Below are 18,328 nucleotides of genomic sequence, written 5' to 3'. Positions count from 1 at the left end.
TGGGCATCCCAGGACCACCATACACACTGCTCAGCTTTGCACCCCAGAGAGGTCACTTTGGTGCTGCTAACGCAGTGGTTTGGCTTCACCCACCGAGGCACACTCCATTGTCTCTTGAGACAGATGGGTGCCAACAACAATTTTATCCCCTCAAGGAGCACAGCGGTTGCAAAGGGAAGGCCTGTACCTGTAACTGAAATCCCAGTTGTTTTGCCCTTTTTGTACTTTGGATGCTTAAGTGAAACACCTTCATTGCCATTCCTCGTGCGGCTGTTCCTTCCCACTTTCCCCTCAAGTCACCTTCAGTTCATTTCAGCCTCTGCAGACATATTAAATCCGGTGAAGTCTGCCGAGGCAAACATGCCGCCATTCCATTACTCCACTGTCAGCATCTGTTACACTTGTGAGAATCAAGCACTGAATCAGAAAATAATAACAGTGGCATTATGATTGGAGGGGAGAGAAGATTAGAAGCAGAAAAAACTCAGTTAGGGCCATCTAGGTCTCTTCACCGTTTATTGCACATTGCAGTTTGGTCTGCACACCCACACCCACACACCCCGGTTTCCTTGTTACATTTTCTTACACGTCAGAGGTTGCTAGTTTTTAATTTTGTCACAAACTCAGGAACAAATGGCCGGTCTCATCAGAGAAGGCAATGTGTGTTATTTCAAAAACAGTCTGTATGAAAGTTTCATTGCTTACTTTGCCTGAGATTTAAAAATCTGCTCACCCATAATCATTTAACACCTGCACTGGACTTGGAATTGGATTGGCTTCGAAATTGCTGCCAGTGCAGGATGCTGCTGCCTAGCTGAGTAACTCCATATCAGGATGTTACAGTGGGATTGAAAGTTCTGCAGTGGCTGCCAGTACATTCCTGAACTAAGGTATGTCTGTTAGTGTTGTCATGAACAACAGTGGTCACTGTACAGCAAGTAAATCAAAGTTACCACAAGGTGGAAAGTCTAGGGTGCAATGTGCAAAAGGTGAGTGCCGTCTGCAAAGAAAGTACTGTTGGCAAAAAAGTGCCATGTGGACAACTGTGGTGTTCAAAGAGTTATATTTGTATCTTGCTTACTGAATAGTTGTAAAAGCTTGTAAGGTGAGTGTGTTGAGAGTCTTCTTCCTGAACTTTGAGGTTGGAGGCATATCATTCTTGGCCAAGAATGAAGCTTGAAGTTTTGCCTCTTTGCCTGGTTTATTGACTCCTTTAGGCAACAAACTAACGGTGAAGCCATCCATCTATCTCAACAGACAATGGAGTGCACCTCTGAGGGAGAATCAAACCACTACCAAACCCCAGATGGTCTAGGGCCAGGTTACCTAAAGAACCACCTTTTCCCTTATACAGTACACCAGTTGGATTGCTGTGATATCAACATAAATAAAATATATAAAAATATAAACAGAAATGTAACATATTTCATCATAGTGCAAAAGACTGTGATCAGGTGACTTGAGTGCCTGCTCAGTCTGCTGCCCAGGTACTCACTGTGGGTGAGCAACGTCAAGGTCTCTCCTGCTCTACCTTCTTAGGGTTCTTTCTCTTCAAGCTGGACTTGGACTGGATAGCTCTTCATACAGAGGACTGTAATACAGTCTACACTGAACCAAATGAGGCCCATGAGATTCAATTTCTAAACAAGTGCTAAGAGTCAAACACAGACTTTAAACCAGGTGCCTTGTAATAGAGGACCATCCTCTGTAAAGTAGGACACATGGCCTTCCTATCAGGGCTCACATATCTTAAGAAAATTTTCTCCAGTATGAGCCTTTTAAAGATCATTGAGAGCCCTGCTTAGAGAACCTAGTTTTTGGAAGGTTAAAATGTCACTTTGGAAGGTGAAGTTGCACTTAGCTCTGGCTTTGTGGAATGTCCTCTCCTGAGAGATTCTTCAATGTTCCTGTCTCCTAGATGCTCTGTGTGTCTAGCTCTCTCTGTGTATGTGTGTGTCTATACACATACAGTGACAATTTCTTAGCAGAGTTGTTTCCTTTCGATCCCAAAAGATTTTGCAGAGTGGAAACACAAATATCCATAGAGATTTTCATCATTCCCACTCTACTAATGCTAAATTTCCTTTTATTAAGGTAAAAGGTAAAGGACCCTTGGACGGTTAAGTCCAGTCAAAGACGACTATGGAGTTGCATTGCTCATCTCGCTTCAGGCCGTGGGAACTGGCGTTTGTCCACAGAAAGTTTTCCGGGTCATGTGGCCAGCATGACTAAACCACTTCTGGCGCAATGGAACACCATGACAGAAACCAGAGCGCACAGAAACACTGTTTACCTTCCTGCCACAGCAGTACCTATTTATCTACTTGAACTGGCGTGCTTTTGAACTGCTAGGTTGGCAGGAGCTGAAACAGGGCAATGGGAACTCACCCCGTCACACAGATTCGAACCGCCGACCTTCCGATCGGCAAGGTCTCTTTCCTTTTATTAAGAACACATCAAAAGTTGCTACAATTATGCTTAGTCCTTTGATGTGTCATCATTTATAACCCCTTTGTTATCTCTTGCTATGTTTTCTTCATTTCTGGTTATTACACATAAATGTCCCTTTTGCTCATTATGGGACCCTGTGTTGTTCTATATAATTGTTGTACAAAAAAACAACTCTTAAAGGTTTTTTTTTTACAAAACAAAAAACAACTTACTAATTTACAGACAGTCAATGCCAGCTAATAATGTAGCTCAACTTAACCTGCCAAGGTGTGACTGGAAAATAAAAATGGGAGAAGGTCAAGAGGCAGTTCTGAATGTAGGCAAAGAGAAGCAATGGGAAGTTCTGAACCTGGCTGGAACAGGCCTGAGGACGGGGATACTGGTGTAATTTTGGTGATTGATGCTGCTTTAGGATTTGAGCTGGTGCTGGTGTAAAGCAGAAGGAAGCCTTTCTTCCAGAGACTCCTCCAGACAGGCTGCATATTGAGCATTTATTCTGATTTGCTTGCTCAAAGCTTACCTGGGATTTAGACTCTCCAGTCTTTACGGAGCACTGGTTCTTGTTTGTTTGCAGGGCAATGAGCATTCACCTTACACTCATCCTGATTTGCTTGAGGGGGGTTTATACTTCCTATTAATCCTTCATCCCACACTTCCCAGTGAATTCCCTTATCACTTTCTTCACTGCAAAAAGTTGGCTGCTTTATTTTTATTTTTTAAAAGATTTTATCACTTTACAAAAGTACATCCATTGTCTCTTTTAAAGTGGATTTGTTGTACTAGGACAGAGGTAGTCAAATATGATGGCCTCTAGATTTATTTGTTAGGTTTGCCAGTCGCTTTATCTTGCCCAGGACAACCCAAAGCGACTTTCAACCAAACAAGTAGGCAAGAAACCTCACATAGATACATTAAAACACAACAAAAGTAGTCATAAACAACAAATAAAACATCTAAAAGTGCACACTTCCGCCCATCCCATGTCTAGAAAGCATGGGCTCAAGCAGTTTTCCTTTGCCCCACCTCTTTCCTTCTTTGGTCCTAAGAATGTATCTTGAAGTAGGTCCCCCCCCCCCCAAGAAGATGCATCACATCCTAATTTCTTTTCTCCTGGTCCACGCCCCACCCATCTTTTTTAGCAATTTTCAGCAGTTAAGTCATCTTTAGAGTGGTAACAGTTTTTAGTTTGCCATCTTTTTTCTCGGGATGGTTTAACAATACTGTTTATTGGAGTTATTATTCTTTGAATATTCTGTTTTTATTTGTCCTATTAATGTGGGACATTGGCATTTGCTTTATGGCGTTAATTTATCTATTTGGAGCTTTTTTAGTGTCGCATTTGTGGCATTATATATCTTTGTTTTAATTGTTAAGTTCTCTAACACATTTTTTTCACACTTTTATTGTTTTATCTCTTTGTAAACCCCTTTGAGGGTCTTTATAAAACAACAACACCAAGCCGTGTATAAATTTTATGAAATAAAATAAACAAACAAACTGATGATGAATACTTTCTCACATAGTCCATATCAATACTTTACAAGCGTGGATCCTTCCATCCTCAGAGGCCTCCATAATAACCTAGATGCCACCCTGAGCAGTCCAGCTGTAGGCTTGAGTGAAAACAATGAATGAGGACCTATAGCTGGTATTGGCCATGGTGCAGAGGATATATAGATGGGCAGCAAATTGTAAGAGGGAGAAAAAGTGACCTCCATGCACCCCAGGCTGGGTTTAGGGAAGGCTTACAAGTCAAGGAATTTATAAGGCACAAGTGTGGACATCAGGGTTGTTTTGCGCAGTGGAAAGAAACAAAGGAGAATTATGAATCACCCATCAATCTTATTTCCCCGCTTCTGCTGTAACATGGCAAGTGGGAATCAGGCAGTATCCACAGGCACCAGAGAACTTCAGGATGCTGCTGCCCTTAGTCATCGTAGGCGTGTCTGTCATACCAAAATGTTCTCAAGTATATATGGAGGAAATGCCAGCTATACTTCTGGCAGCCAGCCTAATCTTTTATGAGATAGGACATAAGGGAGAGCTCCACCAATTTGATCAAAGGTGATGGTTGTGTGGCTTAGTTTACTTATTTGCTTGTTTGATAGATATTTGTACCTTGACTCATTACAAAAAACCCCAAGAACGCTTCTGTTACCTATCATTAAAGATCAACAATCATGAAGATAAACTAAGGAAATAAAATAAGATGAGACAGTAAGAGCCATTCAGTAGTGGAACAGACTCTCTTGGAAGATGGAGGAAGCTTGTTTTCTGCTGCTCCAGAGGGTAGGACTCAAACCAGTGGCTTCAAGTTACCAGAAAGGAATAACTTTCTGGCAGTAAGAGCTGTTGGACAGTGGAATGTACTCCCCCAGGAAGTGATGGACTCTCCTTCGTTAGAGGTTTTTAAGCAGAGGTTGGAATGGCCATCTGTGGGGGATGCTTTGAGATTCCTGCATTGCAGGGGGCTGGACTAGATATCCCTCAGGATTCCTTCCAACTCTACAATTCTATGATTCTAGGAGAAACCTAAAATGAATATGTGTCCTGTGTGCGTAATGACTGCTCTACAGTGCTGTTTCCAAGTACCTGATTTTTCCTAAAATAGTGATTTGATTTTCATTTGGTTTATTATACTTCTGTGCCACTTTTCATTCAAATGAATCCCAAAGTGGCTTACAAACAATAAATAACAATAACATGAGAGAACATAATTCAGAACAAATCCAAGCTGAATATCACAATTAAAGCAAAAGTCATGCAATAATGATTAGCAAATCAGTACAGTGTGTATAATCTATAAAAAGCAGTATTAACAGCATTAACAGAATAGCAACCAAAAAATAAACTAAGCACTGGTAAGTTCATACACACACTCTCCACCCCCCGTGACTCATAATCTTTCACTCTATCCAGCTCATTAAAATGAACATACTGCCTGTGGCAGCAATTCCCTTCTGAAGATTCCTGAGGCTGGAAGTGGGGCAGCACAGGTGAAACCAACCAGCCCCTGATGGCAAACAGAGTCTCTGTCTCTCTCCCCTCACTTGTGCACACGTCCCCCTAATACACATTTTTGTATTCAGTTTTTGTTCTCCATTTTGCAACTACATTGCAAAATTCAGGATTCTGAAGGATAGCTGCATTTCAGTTCAACTATTGGGCCCAGAACTATGAATCAGATACATTCACATACCCTCCAACATTCCTTTGATGAAAATAGGGACGTCCTATTCCACAATAACAATACAGTCGTACCTTGGAAGTCGAACAGAATCCATTCCGGAAGTCTGTTTGACTTCCAAAACGTTCGGAAACCAAAGCTCCTGCAGCCAATTGCTAGCCGCGGAAGCCCCACTGGACATTCAGCTTCCAAAAGAATGTTCGAAAACCGGTACACTCACTTCCAGGTTTCAATTGTTCAGGAGCCGATTTGATCAGGAGCCAAGGCAGTCAATATCCAAGGTACGACTATAGTAGTCATTTTCTTATTTACACCAACCCATTAAATATTAAAAAACTTCACAAAGAGGGCTGCCTTCAGGTTTTAGATTTTTATTTTTCTGTCTTGATTTATTTACAGGATTTGGTTGTTTTTTTTTTAATTAACATATAAAACACATACATTTACATTTACACAATACATATACACAACACACTACCTTATTTTCATAGCATAAAACATACCTACATTATATAATACCTACCTATACTATACATATCAACATACCTACACACCTACCCCACACAGACACCCACCAAGTGACTTGACTTCCAGCAGTTCTTGTTATGCTACTTTATTTTTCCAATTGTCTTAAACGCATTTCGTTATTTCTTTATTCTCTTCTTCTATCTTAACTTTACTCTCCTTTCACTCTAATCATTTTCTGGATTCACTCAATTTGTGTCAAAAGTTCTACTTTTTCCACATAGATTTTTATGTATTTCTTAAAGATAGCCCTTATTCACTTTTTGCACCATATCTCCTCTTATCCTCCCCATTAATTCGGCAATATGGAAGCATTCCATCATTTTAGATAGGCAGTCTGTTTTAGTTGGGACGCTGCTGCTTTCCTAATTTTTGGCAATTAATAACCTTGCTGTTGTAGTCGCATACATAATTGTTGGTCTGTTCTTTTTATTTCCTCTGACATGATACCTAGGAGAAAGGATTCTGGTTTTTCCCCCAAATGAAAATCTAAACATCTTTTTCAATTCATTGTAAATATTTTCCCAGAATCTCACTATCTCTTTACACTCCCACAACATGTGTAGGTTCCTGCCCCGTTGTTGCATCTCCAACAAACATCACTACAGTTTTTATGCATTTTTGCCGGTCTAACCGGACTGCCTTCAAATGTCTTCTAAAGGTTCAGGTGTCACATAACTCCATACCCTCCAACATTTATCCGATGAAAATAGGGACCCTAAGGAAAAGCAGGACATTCTGGGATCAAATCAGAAACCGGGGTGGCTTCTGTAAATCTGGGACCGTCCCTGGAAAATAGAGACACTTGGAGAGTCTGGATTCATATTAAAATTCAAACCAAACAAATCCCCCCTCCATCCCTAGTGATGGCCACCAACATGAAAAAGGAATTGCTGTTGGAGACCAGTTGCTAGAAATCACAGGTACTTGGTTGTGGGCTCCCTACAGGCCTCTAGGTAAGAAAAGGAACTATGTTGCACTATGATGGGCCTTTGACCTGAGTCAGCAGGGCTCAGCTGCCCCCTCTGTGTTGAATCAGAGGTCTGAAAGAGGCCATTATGCACAATCAGTGTTCCCAATGACACAAAGATGCCTATGGCTGTACACGCAGAAGCCCCTTTCAGACCTTCAGCTGAATGCATGAAAGTCGGGGCAGAGGCAGCAGATGTTCAGAGATTGGGGCAAGGGCCAGTGGGCACAACAGTGCTCCCCCTCTATGTGTTCCGTTTGCGCACCAGGAAGTCTGAAAAGGACTGTTTTTGAGCAATGCTCTTCTGCCTGGTGTATGAAGGCAGGTGGCCATTTCCCTTGCAATCTCTTAAGCAAAACTTTTTGGTGACTGATGAAGATGGAAGCTTACACCTTCTCTTCCCCCAAAATGTTTAGAATGCTGATGCACTTAAATCTTACTCATTCTTCCACAAAATCCCCTTCGCTTACTGCCAGCCATGTCAGTACCTGGTCAAAAGAATCACCTGAGCTTTCAATCATTCATAATAAGGGCAAAAAGTTTGTCTCTTTATGCACATGTGTGCTTTGACAAAATGGCAGGAAGTCTAGCTGTGAAATAGGTGGTGACAAGAAGGACTGTGTTAGCAGTGATGGAGGCACAATTCAGATAGGTGACGTTATGTATGGTTATGTACACAATGTACTTCCCAAACCAACGCACAAACCAAAGCGTAGCTATCCTTCAATGATCACACTTTTTCAAATTTTGTGATTCAGTTTTCTAATTTAAAAAAATGTACAAAAATAGCACATATTATTGGAAAGGTGGGCATAAGAATAATTATATTGGTGAAAATGACACACAATAATGCATTTAGCGGGAAATTCTTGCAAACATTGATGTATTAGGAGAAATGCACATACAAATGCACACGAATTTTCGTGGAAACTCTTCACCTTTTATAGTTGAGGGTGTATCTCCGGACCAGAAGATACAGCTTCCAGTCAGATAGGAAGCCTAGCGTTCCGTAAACCATTGCATAGTTCTGTTTCTGTGTTGTTGTCATCTAATAGCTTGCATGGATGTGTGGATGGATGCATTTGGGGTCTTTTAAGAATGCTTTCCTCTTGAACTGATATACTTACAAGCATTTCTTCGAGAGGAGACTGGGAGCTCACAACAGCTGCAAGTTGGCTCTGGTGCTGAACATTTCAGAGAACAATTAGTGCTTCCAGTAAAACTCCAGGCTTGGCTGCAGAGAGGAGAATGATATGGGAGGGGGAACCGAAGGCGGGGAGAAAGAGAGACAGGAAGCGAAGCAGGAAGTGTGCATCGGCACTTCAGGAAGTTAGCGGTACAAAAGCCAAAGCTGGCTGAGCCGCAGCAGCATTCCTAAGCAGTGGAAACCCGAGTTGCTCTTCCTGCAGCATGCCTGGAATGTTTCTGGCTTTGCTTGAGCCCTTCTGCTAACCGGGCAGCTCAAGGAGTGACTAACTCACTCGCTGTTTGGGATAAGGAGTGGGAAAGGCTGAATGTTTCAGTGTGGGAAATGTCTTCTGTGGGTGGAATCCCATTGCAGTTATGCTTTCTAGGAGACGTGGGTCACTCTGAGTACTCTGGGATTCAAGGAGGATCACAGAACACATTGCACTGAGATGGATAATGGATGCAGAATATGCTGTTCAGGAAATCTCAGCTTTCTTATTTCAAAAAGTCTCAATAAATCTACAAACACACTGCGGAAGCCATCCTGGGCCCAGTTCTGCCAGGGGAAGAGAGATCTGGCCTCAACTTTGTGTACTCCTTTGCTCAGTCTACCCTTTATAAAAAAAAAACTTTCTACCACCATATAAAGGGGAAAATATTTCTAAAAGGTTGCCCTTTATCAATCAGCCTTCAAACTTTCTGAGCTGTCCCTGAAGCCCCTCAGGGCAGCATGCAGGTATGAGGCCATTAAAATAAGAAAAGACCACAATAAGTTTTGGAAAGGAGGACTAAAGTTTGCTAGAATATGGAGTTCTAAGAAAAACATACTGCATGCAGAGTTTACAGAAAACCATCAAATTTCTCAATGGAGCAAAATAAATGAATAAAGTGGATTAAAATGCTATCCACTTTCCCTGAAGTTAAAATGTCCCTCACCTTACTGGACTCTCTGAGGACTCTTGCTATGGAGTACCAACCCTTAACTCTTCATTTGTCTCTCTTCCAGGCTCACAATTCCCAGAGTTCCCTGGAAAGAGGGATTGATCATAGTCTCCTAAAAACTCTCATGTCCCTTAGCACTTCCCTCCACATTTCAGAGGAAAGGCAATGGGAGGGGTTTGTTATCTCTAGATTATGCCTGATGGGATAAGAGGCACTGAGAGGTTCACTGTGTGGTCCCTTATTGGCTGGGTTTCCTCATGGACCAGGATCCTTTATTGGCTGGGGTCATTCAGCAAAGAAAAAGGTTCTAAAAATGGCAGAGAAGTAGCAGGATCCTGGTGCTTCGTATACACTCCATTCTCCTGGATGAACTATAACTGTACCATGCTATTCCTTCCAGTAGCACCTTAAAGACCAACTAAGTTAGTTCTTGGTTAGTTGGTTAGTTCACCTTAAAGACCAACTAAGTTAGTTCTTGACTATGGCAGACCAACACGGCTACCTATCTGTAACTGTACCATGCTATGTACGCAAAAGGTAAGTTATCTATATGTGCTGAAAAGCTTTTCTGAGTAAAGGGGCTTTCGTAGTTCCATTCTCTTTTACTTTGGTAGCCCTGATTTTGTCCTCAAGACTGTGGCAATGGTGTTGCCAACACAGAGCTGCCTCCAGATTGCAATCCTAACCTCATTTACCAAGGAGCAAGCCCCATTGAATTCAGCAGGACTTACTTCTGAGTAGACATAGATCACATCCACTGTTGTTTGTTCAGCAGGCCAGAAATTATAACTCTGTGAGTGGAAAACTACAGCTCCCAGGATTCATTGGGGGAAGCCATGTGTTTTAAATGCATGGTGTGGATGAGCTCGTGGTTAGGACTGCAGCCTTAAGTCATGCTTAGAGTCTGTTATAAGCATGACGAAGTCTGGAATCCAACTCATACTGTGGGTATTTTCATGAATATCCTGGTATTCCTGATCCTGACTTTATTTATTCACATTTCTTAAAGGCCTATCATGGTACATAGCCTAATGATAATTAGTTACCCAGACATCCTATGACAAAAGCAGAACTCTGCTTTCAGGAAAGGAAATCCCAGTTTCCCCAAGAGCCTGTGCATGCCAGAGAGCGCCTGCCATCATAGAGCAGGAAGAGTTTGTTAGGAATGAACAAGGAAGTGGAGCCAATGGCTCCACCAGCAGAGCAAAATTCTCACGACCGGAAAATTGGAAATAGAAAACTTGGGGAAAAATTACTAAGATCTTGAGAGCTAATAGTAAAATGTCTATGGAGTTTTAAAGCTAGACTGCATTGTTGCTGTACTCTAATGGTGGCTGGAAAAGCTACAAGTTCATCTGCGATTTTTGTTAAGAGACAATCAAACAATTGAATGACTAGAAATAGGCAACAGTTTACATACTCTTCATCTACAAGAAGGGCCCAGTGGGACTATCAGGGTAGGGATATTGCAATTCCATTTTCTACAATCAGCATCATCAAGGAATTGGAAACGCTCTGTTTCTTTGTCCTAGTAGTTAACCCTGCTAAACCCATCAGGTGAAGGAACAAAGCAAGTCCAGAGAAACAGCTGCTGCTATCATCTTGGAAGCCACTATTTCAAGGCACATGGTTTCTCTTACTCAGTGGTGCAATAGGTCAGTGCATCTGGCTGTTAACCTGAAGGTTGGTGGTTCGAGCCCACCCAGGGACGGCTGTGGGCAGGACTGCATATTTAGACGTACAGTGGTACCTTGGGTTACAGACGCTTCAGGTTACAGACACTTCAGGTTACAGACTCCGTTAACCCAGAAATAGTACCTCGGGATAAGAACTTTGCTTCAGGATGAGAACAGAAATTGTGCAGCGGCGGCATGGCAGCAGCAGCAGGAGGAGGAGCTAAACAAAAACAACTGGTATGTGGAAGCTTCCATGTAACTGAATTGCTGTACAGTGGTACCTTGGGTTACAAATGCTTCGGGTTACAAACGCTTCAGGTTACAGACTCCGCTAGCCCGGAGGTAGTACCTCAGGTTAAGAACTTTACTTCAGGATGAGAACAGAAATCGCACAGCGGCGGCGTGGCAGGCCTCATTAACTAAAGTGGTACCTCAGGTTAAGAACAGTTTCAGGTTAAGAACGGACCTCCAGAACAAATTAAGTTCTTAACCTGAAGTACCACTGTATCCATAACTTTACACACCAGTGAAGTTATGAGAGGAAAGGTAATGTTGGTTTAAGGCTACCCAGGTAGAAACTCCATGTAGATGTACAGTACCAACCCCAGTGAGACACACCATTATTTTCTGAACCAAAACACATAGAAATATACAGAGTCAAAATTTTGGCAGGTTTTTCATTTTCTGCTCACAGATCTTCTGGGGGAACTCCTCATGGATGTTCAGTCTGAGCATAGTCACCTCTTTGTGCATTACTTGACATGACTTTCACTTCGCTAGAGAATGACCACACCAATTGACGTCGAGAGGCAACTAATCTTTAAGACAATAAGGCAAGGACAGGAAGGATCCAGGCACACCATGCCAAAAGTTCCTTTCAGACAAGATAATTCCAGGTGCCTCAGTAGTTTGAGTAAGATACAGCATCATGAAGCTGGGCGGAGGAATTGTCCTTGAAAATATGTACATAGACCCATTTCTTCCTGGCGCTGGGAGGTTTGGGCTGAGGCGGGAAGGAGGAGAGAGGGTGGAGGGGAGCCTTGCAGGAGGGTAACTGAGTGGGAGAGTGGGAGAGGAAGTTGGAGGGGAGGAAAAAGGGTGAGTCCAAAAAACCTTAAAGAGCAATTAGTCAAAGCTGAACTGTTTTTCTAAACTCTTAACGAAAACAAAGAGTGGGGCATGGCCCAGATGGTGCCAGGGGATCAAATAAACGTCGCACTCAGGAAGCAGGTGCTACTGGGAATGTTTCCTGCCAGCCTCACTGCTGCTCACAGCCGCTTTTATTATTTGTTATTTTTCATGACTGCAGCTGGGGTTTCCCTCCAGCTGTGTGGAAATATGTTTAAAGCTGGTTGTTACTGGAGCGCAGAAGAGGGAGGGCTCAGAAGGGCTGATCAACAAGCTGGAAATGTCAGGGTTTCTTGGGAAAGGTGTAAGGAACCATCTGGATCTGGTTTCCCTGGCAAGGCTGGGATTTCCTTGTCTAACCTCGTCAAAGGCCCTTCTCAATCGCACCACCTTCCTAGTTTTCTCAGGCCTGCAGTTGTGCCCGTTCTATCGTCCTTCCAAAACGAATGAATGGCTCCACTTTCTCATGCATGTTGCTTTGCCTTGAAAATATTGTCTGTGCGATAACAGAATCAGAAGTTGAAGACACCTGAGGATCACTTTGTCCAGAGTTTTCCAAAGATATTGCTGCAATTCAGAAAAAGCTAGCACCACTTCCCAAGATACATTCTGTCCAACCTGCCAAGTTTCAGTCAAGTCTCTCTGTAGTTATGTCATCACTGCCTCTCATTCCATGGTGGTTCAGCCAGTTTCTGGTGCTACCAGGAGGTTTTAACTTCCCTCATCTAGTTACCGTGTAATGCAAGGGTGGGGAACTGGCTTACCTTAAAGGGACTTTTTTGACAAATGGGTGGGGCCACATGCCTGTCAGTCATCTGACATCTTATGAAGTCAGCTGATTATACTTCAAAGGAAGAATCAAGAGTGCACTCAAATTCTTCCTTTCTAGCCATGCTTTAATTAAATTGGAAAACCCTAATTGAGCCCAATCCCTTCTAGAGCGCTCATATGTTGCACAGGTAATGGTGGATCACAAGCAAGAGAAGGGACATAGGCATGCTTGTAGGACAAGGCCTGTATTTAGCAAAGGATATATAGATGTGGCAGGTAAGCAACACTGAACGATTCTCCCCTAGGCTTTTATTCAAGAAAGAATATTTCTGTGTCAGGGATCCAGTGGAGCACTTGTGTGAGAGGAAGGCACTTCCACTGACCCTGAGTGTGAGACCCTGACTATGGCTCTATCTTCAGCCTCTTCTGCTACATCAAATGCTGTCCTGACTTTCAGAAGCAGCCTTTGGTAAGTGGTGAGGGGGGCAGGGGGAACAGCTGAGGGAAGAAGAAGGGGGCTCTGGTCTGCTCATGGCTTGTAGGATCAAAGCCTTTTTTTACACATTTTCACAGCCTCAGGTGTGTGTGGTGGGGTGGGAATATAGTTCTGTGAAGAAACTTTCTTCATTACAATTCTAATGGATTACTCTGATTCTTTTATTGGTGGTGATGAAGGGGCAGGTGGATATATATGAGATTCAAAATGAGGTGCTGGTACTTATATCTTGCTAAAAGTGTTGTGAGTACCAGCACAAAATGGCTGCCATAGTCAGCAAAAAAAGAGAGGTCATGTTATCTCATACCAGTGAGTTCCATCACACACAAAAACACTGCTTTTGTTGATTTCACATATTAAAACGAAATCCTGCTTTTTGGTCAAAAACTCTCTCATAGTGACTAACGACAAAACAGTGCAGCCTCCTTAAAGAAGAAACTACAAATAATTAAAACACCCCAAACTACAACAAGTATAAAGCCATAAAGGAGTGGCTGAAGACCAAATTGATTAACGCACACAGAGTCCCAGTGTCTGCTGAAAGGCAAGCAGTGATGAGACCAAATGGGCCTTTTAAAGGAAGGCATTCCATAGTGTAGGGGCTACAACTGAAGAGCCCTTGCCTCTGGTGCCTGTTTGCCCCACTTCAACTGACAGGGAAAAACAGAGCAAAGCTTCTGCAGTTGATCTGAGCCCATGGACCATTTTGTATGGGAGGGGATATATTTCAGAAGACTTTGCCACTTAGGACTTTAAAGGTCAGCAAACACTAACATCGTGAAATTGAACAGGAACAAGTAGGGAACCAGTGGAAACGGAACAGTATCGAGGTTGCGTTCTTCATATTTTTCAAAAACGGCTGGCTCTCTTTTATCATGTCAGAAGCTTTCATGGACTAGAGTCCACGTCGAACTTCAGATGAATTGGACTGTAGTCCACAAAAGTTTAGGCAAAAATCAGATTTGTTAGTCTTTATGGTTCCATAAGTCTCTTTGTTAGCTTTGTGTCAGCAGGCTTAGATGGCTGCTCCCCCGCAAATAGGTGCTAATACTAACTGTTCTTGCTATGAAGTAGACAGCAAGTAGTGTTCAACTGGAACAGCAGCACAGTTAAACAACAAGCCTTCCATCCTGCCCTTTCCACCCACTGATGTGTTCTACTCCAGCCAAAATGTCCAAGAACCATTTAGAACCCCTGGCCTCCAAAATAAGGCCGACCAGAGGGAATATCATTAAGCACGGGCAGTGATTAGCCAGGCCTTCTCCAGAAACCTTAGTACATAGTGTTCTTTACCTTGAAGCCTCATAGGTGCTGGGACTGAGTCATCTACAAGGTGGAGAGCAACTCCACTGAAAAGCCACCAGCCGGCAACATCTTTAGTTATAAAACAACGTCACCTTTCAAACATGGGCTGCTTGGTACTTATCCCGAATGCATTCTTTGTTCCTTCATTGCCTGCTTGAGAGACTGAGCTCCTCCACCAAACCCCTGTTACAGAGGACACCCATCAGCAGGCCCATAGCAAGATCAGGAGCAATATAGGTAATGCCAGGTGTCCAATCCATGGAGGGTTGGGGTAGCGATCAGTACTAAATCACAATGTTGGTAGCTAGGAAGCTAAAGGTTGTGTTTAGCTTCAGTGGTAGAGCATCAGCTTTACAAGCAGGAGGTCCTAGGTTCAGTCCTCAGCATCTTCTAGGACTGGGCGAGACAGCTCTGTTGTTCAGATATTCATTTATTAATTCCTATAGTAAAGCCAGTCTTATCCCTAACACTCAGGTGGCCTATGTTTTCTTAACTCATTCATCTTGAAACCTGTGACCAAGGCCATTCCCATTTAGCCTGGGGAGGAACTCAGTCTGAGAGATAGTGATGTCCCCAATGTCACTATATCTATGTCTAGGGAAATGTGGACCCAAGCCTAACGCTACCCTTGTATGAGGGATACATATTGAGTCCACCTGCTCTGTCTTACCTGTCCAATCGTATGCACATCCACACACAAACCCTCGCACACATGCAATGCAACCTGACAACTGCCTCTCAAAGATCAGCGACAGAGTTATTACTAATGCACATTATTTCCTGTTTCCTAGGGTGAAAGCAGATGTCTGCTTACCGCATGTTCGCTGCTTAGAAATGTCCCACATGGCAGCTCCTAACCGCATGCGGATGCGGCCATCTGTAAGTGCCTGGACATGTGGTGAGGTGAGCCTTATCACACTTCTGCAACCACTCAGAAATCCACATAAACAAGGGGGTGTGGGAATGCTCTGGTTGCTGTGTGGCTGAAACCTATAGGCAACTACCTTCCCATTCAGTTAGAGCCACCGTGAGACGTTTTAAAGGGGAGGGACCATGTGGTCAGGGGCGATTTGCCCTCCCATGCATTGTGCACTGCATCACACTGCCTCCTCAAAGTCTGCAAAAAGAAAAGTCATTTTCCCCCTACATAGCCAGGATATCCCCCACAATAAATAGCCATCACTTGCTAGAAGCTGCACTTCTGTTACAACACCTATATTGACACAAACTCACCCTTTTCTATCACTATACCAATTTGTGACATTCTTTTTTTAAAAATCACCATTCTTTATTTCAGTTATTATTATTATATTTTTGCTGGCTGTTATTTAGTCTGCTCAGCTCACTCACCTCCATCATTTGTTATTTGAAAAAGAAAGTGTCAAAGGGTAACAAAACTGCGCTGCAGTTTTGTGGACCGTTAACCCAGCTTTCATCTGCATCTGCCTTGCCATTTCATACTATGAACCTCTTAAATGTTAATGCCAAGTGCTCCCCATTCCCCCAAGTGGTGAGAAGTCCAGAGGCAAGACTATGTAGGGTTTGGCCTCTTCTGGCTGAGAGAGAGCATTGGAGGCATATGGTATCCGTTTCTGTAATCTTTGTTGTATTTCCTTATACACACACACACACACACACACACACACACACACACACACAGAGTTGGAGGAAGCAACCAGGTTCCTAAATAGGCAACAACACCATGGATCCCGCTTCGGCATCCCCATAGCAACAGTGGGGAGCCCTACACCCCCAGAGGTGGGGGTCTTCTTCATATGGAAATGCTCCAAATGGGAACCAAATAGCTGGCGTCCCTTGATGTGTCATTGGGTGATGATGATGATGATGATGATGATGATGATGATAATAATAATAATAATAATAATAATAATAATAATAATAATAATAATATATTATTTATACCCCGCCCATCTGGCTGGGTTTCCCTAACCACTCCAGGCAGCTTCCAACAAAATATTAAAATACAATAGTCCTTCAGATGGCAGGAGGTTCTAAAGAGCATCCGTACTGCAGAGCCTGCAAGCTCTATGGTCACCTGTCAGCCTCCTCTCTTCACTAGAACCATCAATCCAACTTTTATTGCTTTGTTGACATGAACGCTGTTGCCTGTGGTGACAACTGAGGGCAGAGGAAACCATTCTGCATGGACTTACCCTACATGGTTGGTTGTTTATGAAATCAGGCCTTGGAAAAAAGAGACAGTTTGCTCTTTGGATTCCCTCTCGCAGCCTCAGGATACAAACTTTCCATTAGCACTGGTTGGGTGTGTGCAGGCCAGCAATGGAATATACTGCTAAATATAACACAATCCGGAAACAGGTGAGTGGAGAAGTCAAGTGCATTTATTACAGGAGAGCTTTCAGGCTGTCAGTCCTGTGGGCAGTCTATACAGGGTGTCCTTTGAATCACTCCCACTTATTTCCCATTACCATTAACAGCGACCCGCCCTCCATTAGCCTGAAGGGAACACCCCATGGAGTCTTTTATGACCACCTGAGCACCTGCCCAGTGATGGGAGGGGCTTCCTCATCAAGGGCAGCAACTCTGTTTTATGGCATTTCCTCCCGCAGCTTTTACTTCTCATGTAACTTTTTAAGTCAAAGTGCACAATTTAAGTAGCATGTTCAGTGCACATAGTGCTCTGTGGTCATGTTTTGAAGTGACACTGAAGATGGGCTAATTCCCTTCCTCCAGCAATTTTTATTTCACATGCAAGTTTTTAAGCCAGTGTATAGAACTTCCGTTGTACAAAGGGCTCTATAATCATAATCTTTTGAAGCAACCATCCAAGGTGCACTAATTCACATTCCATTTTACAAACGAAGAAATGAATCTGAGTGGGAGAGACTAGCCTACAGTCTCATACCAGGGCAGAAAAAAACCTAAGCCCAACACTATCTTTTGTATTTCACCAGCCCCAATGTGCCAGAAGAACTCTCATGTACCATTTGTTTTGTCTCATATTGATTTGACTAGGTGGACAAGCACCACCCATCTATAAAAGTTGATGAGCCTGGAAAACAGCTCAAGTGCACCAAATTATTTACCATTTAACATTCCATGCAAACTCAGTTGGTGATCAGTTCCATTGATTGAAAAAACCGAAAGCTGGTCACCACCAGGGCTGAACTTACCAGGAAGCAGTTGTGTGTTTTCATTCACAGGGAAAACTGTGAATTCACAGCAATTCTGTGGAGTGCCATCCGGAAAATAGTGCAGAAAGAAAGGGTTAACTCCCCAAGCCACGATCCAGACCAAATTTCCCTGTATAGCTGCAATTAAACTGCTTAAAAAAAAAAAAGAGGGAAATCTGATCACGGACCTTAAGTGTCATGCCTAGTTTGGTCCTCAAGCTCTTCTTGAAGATGCTCAGCCAATTTATTATGTATATATCCTCAAAGAGGTATATGTAAGATTATCACCTGGTCTCCTATCCATACACTGACGCAATCCAGACTTGCTTAGCTTTAGCAAGATGGTTGTATCGGAAGCCTTCAAACCATTCCTACAACTTCTTAAAAAAAAACATGTACAGCACTACAGGTGTTTCGTAATGTCAGTCCTATTCCTTATTCTTGGTGGTGGTGGGGAACTTTAGCTTATTCACATCAGTTTTGTGAGATAGGTCATGATAAGAGGTTTCCATTGAATAGGCCATGGAAGGGAAA

General features: G+C 42.9%; 1 long non-coding RNA gene across 1 annotated transcript; it reads left to right on the top strand.

Annotated features, from left to right (window-relative positions):
• The first annotated feature begins 7,030 nt into the window (after positions 1–7,030).
• Positions 7,031–15,866, top strand: LOC309363969. The gene is made up of 3 exons (XR_014165680.1): positions 7,031–7,086; positions 13,157–13,307; positions 15,431–15,866. It is a non-coding gene; the product is annotated as an uncharacterized lncRNA (long non-coding RNA).
• Positions 15,867–18,328: the final 2,462 nt, after the last annotated feature.

The sequence above is a fragment of the Podarcis melisellensis genome (genome assembly GCF_964234715.1).
Source record: "Podarcis melisellensis genome assembly, chromosome: 2".
NCBI classification, from domain to species: Eukaryota; Metazoa; Chordata; class Lepidosauria; order Squamata; family Lacertidae; genus Podarcis; species Podarcis melisellensis.
The sequence above is the reverse complement of the archived record's forward strand: the minus strand, read 5'-3'. Positions and strand labels throughout refer to the sequence as shown.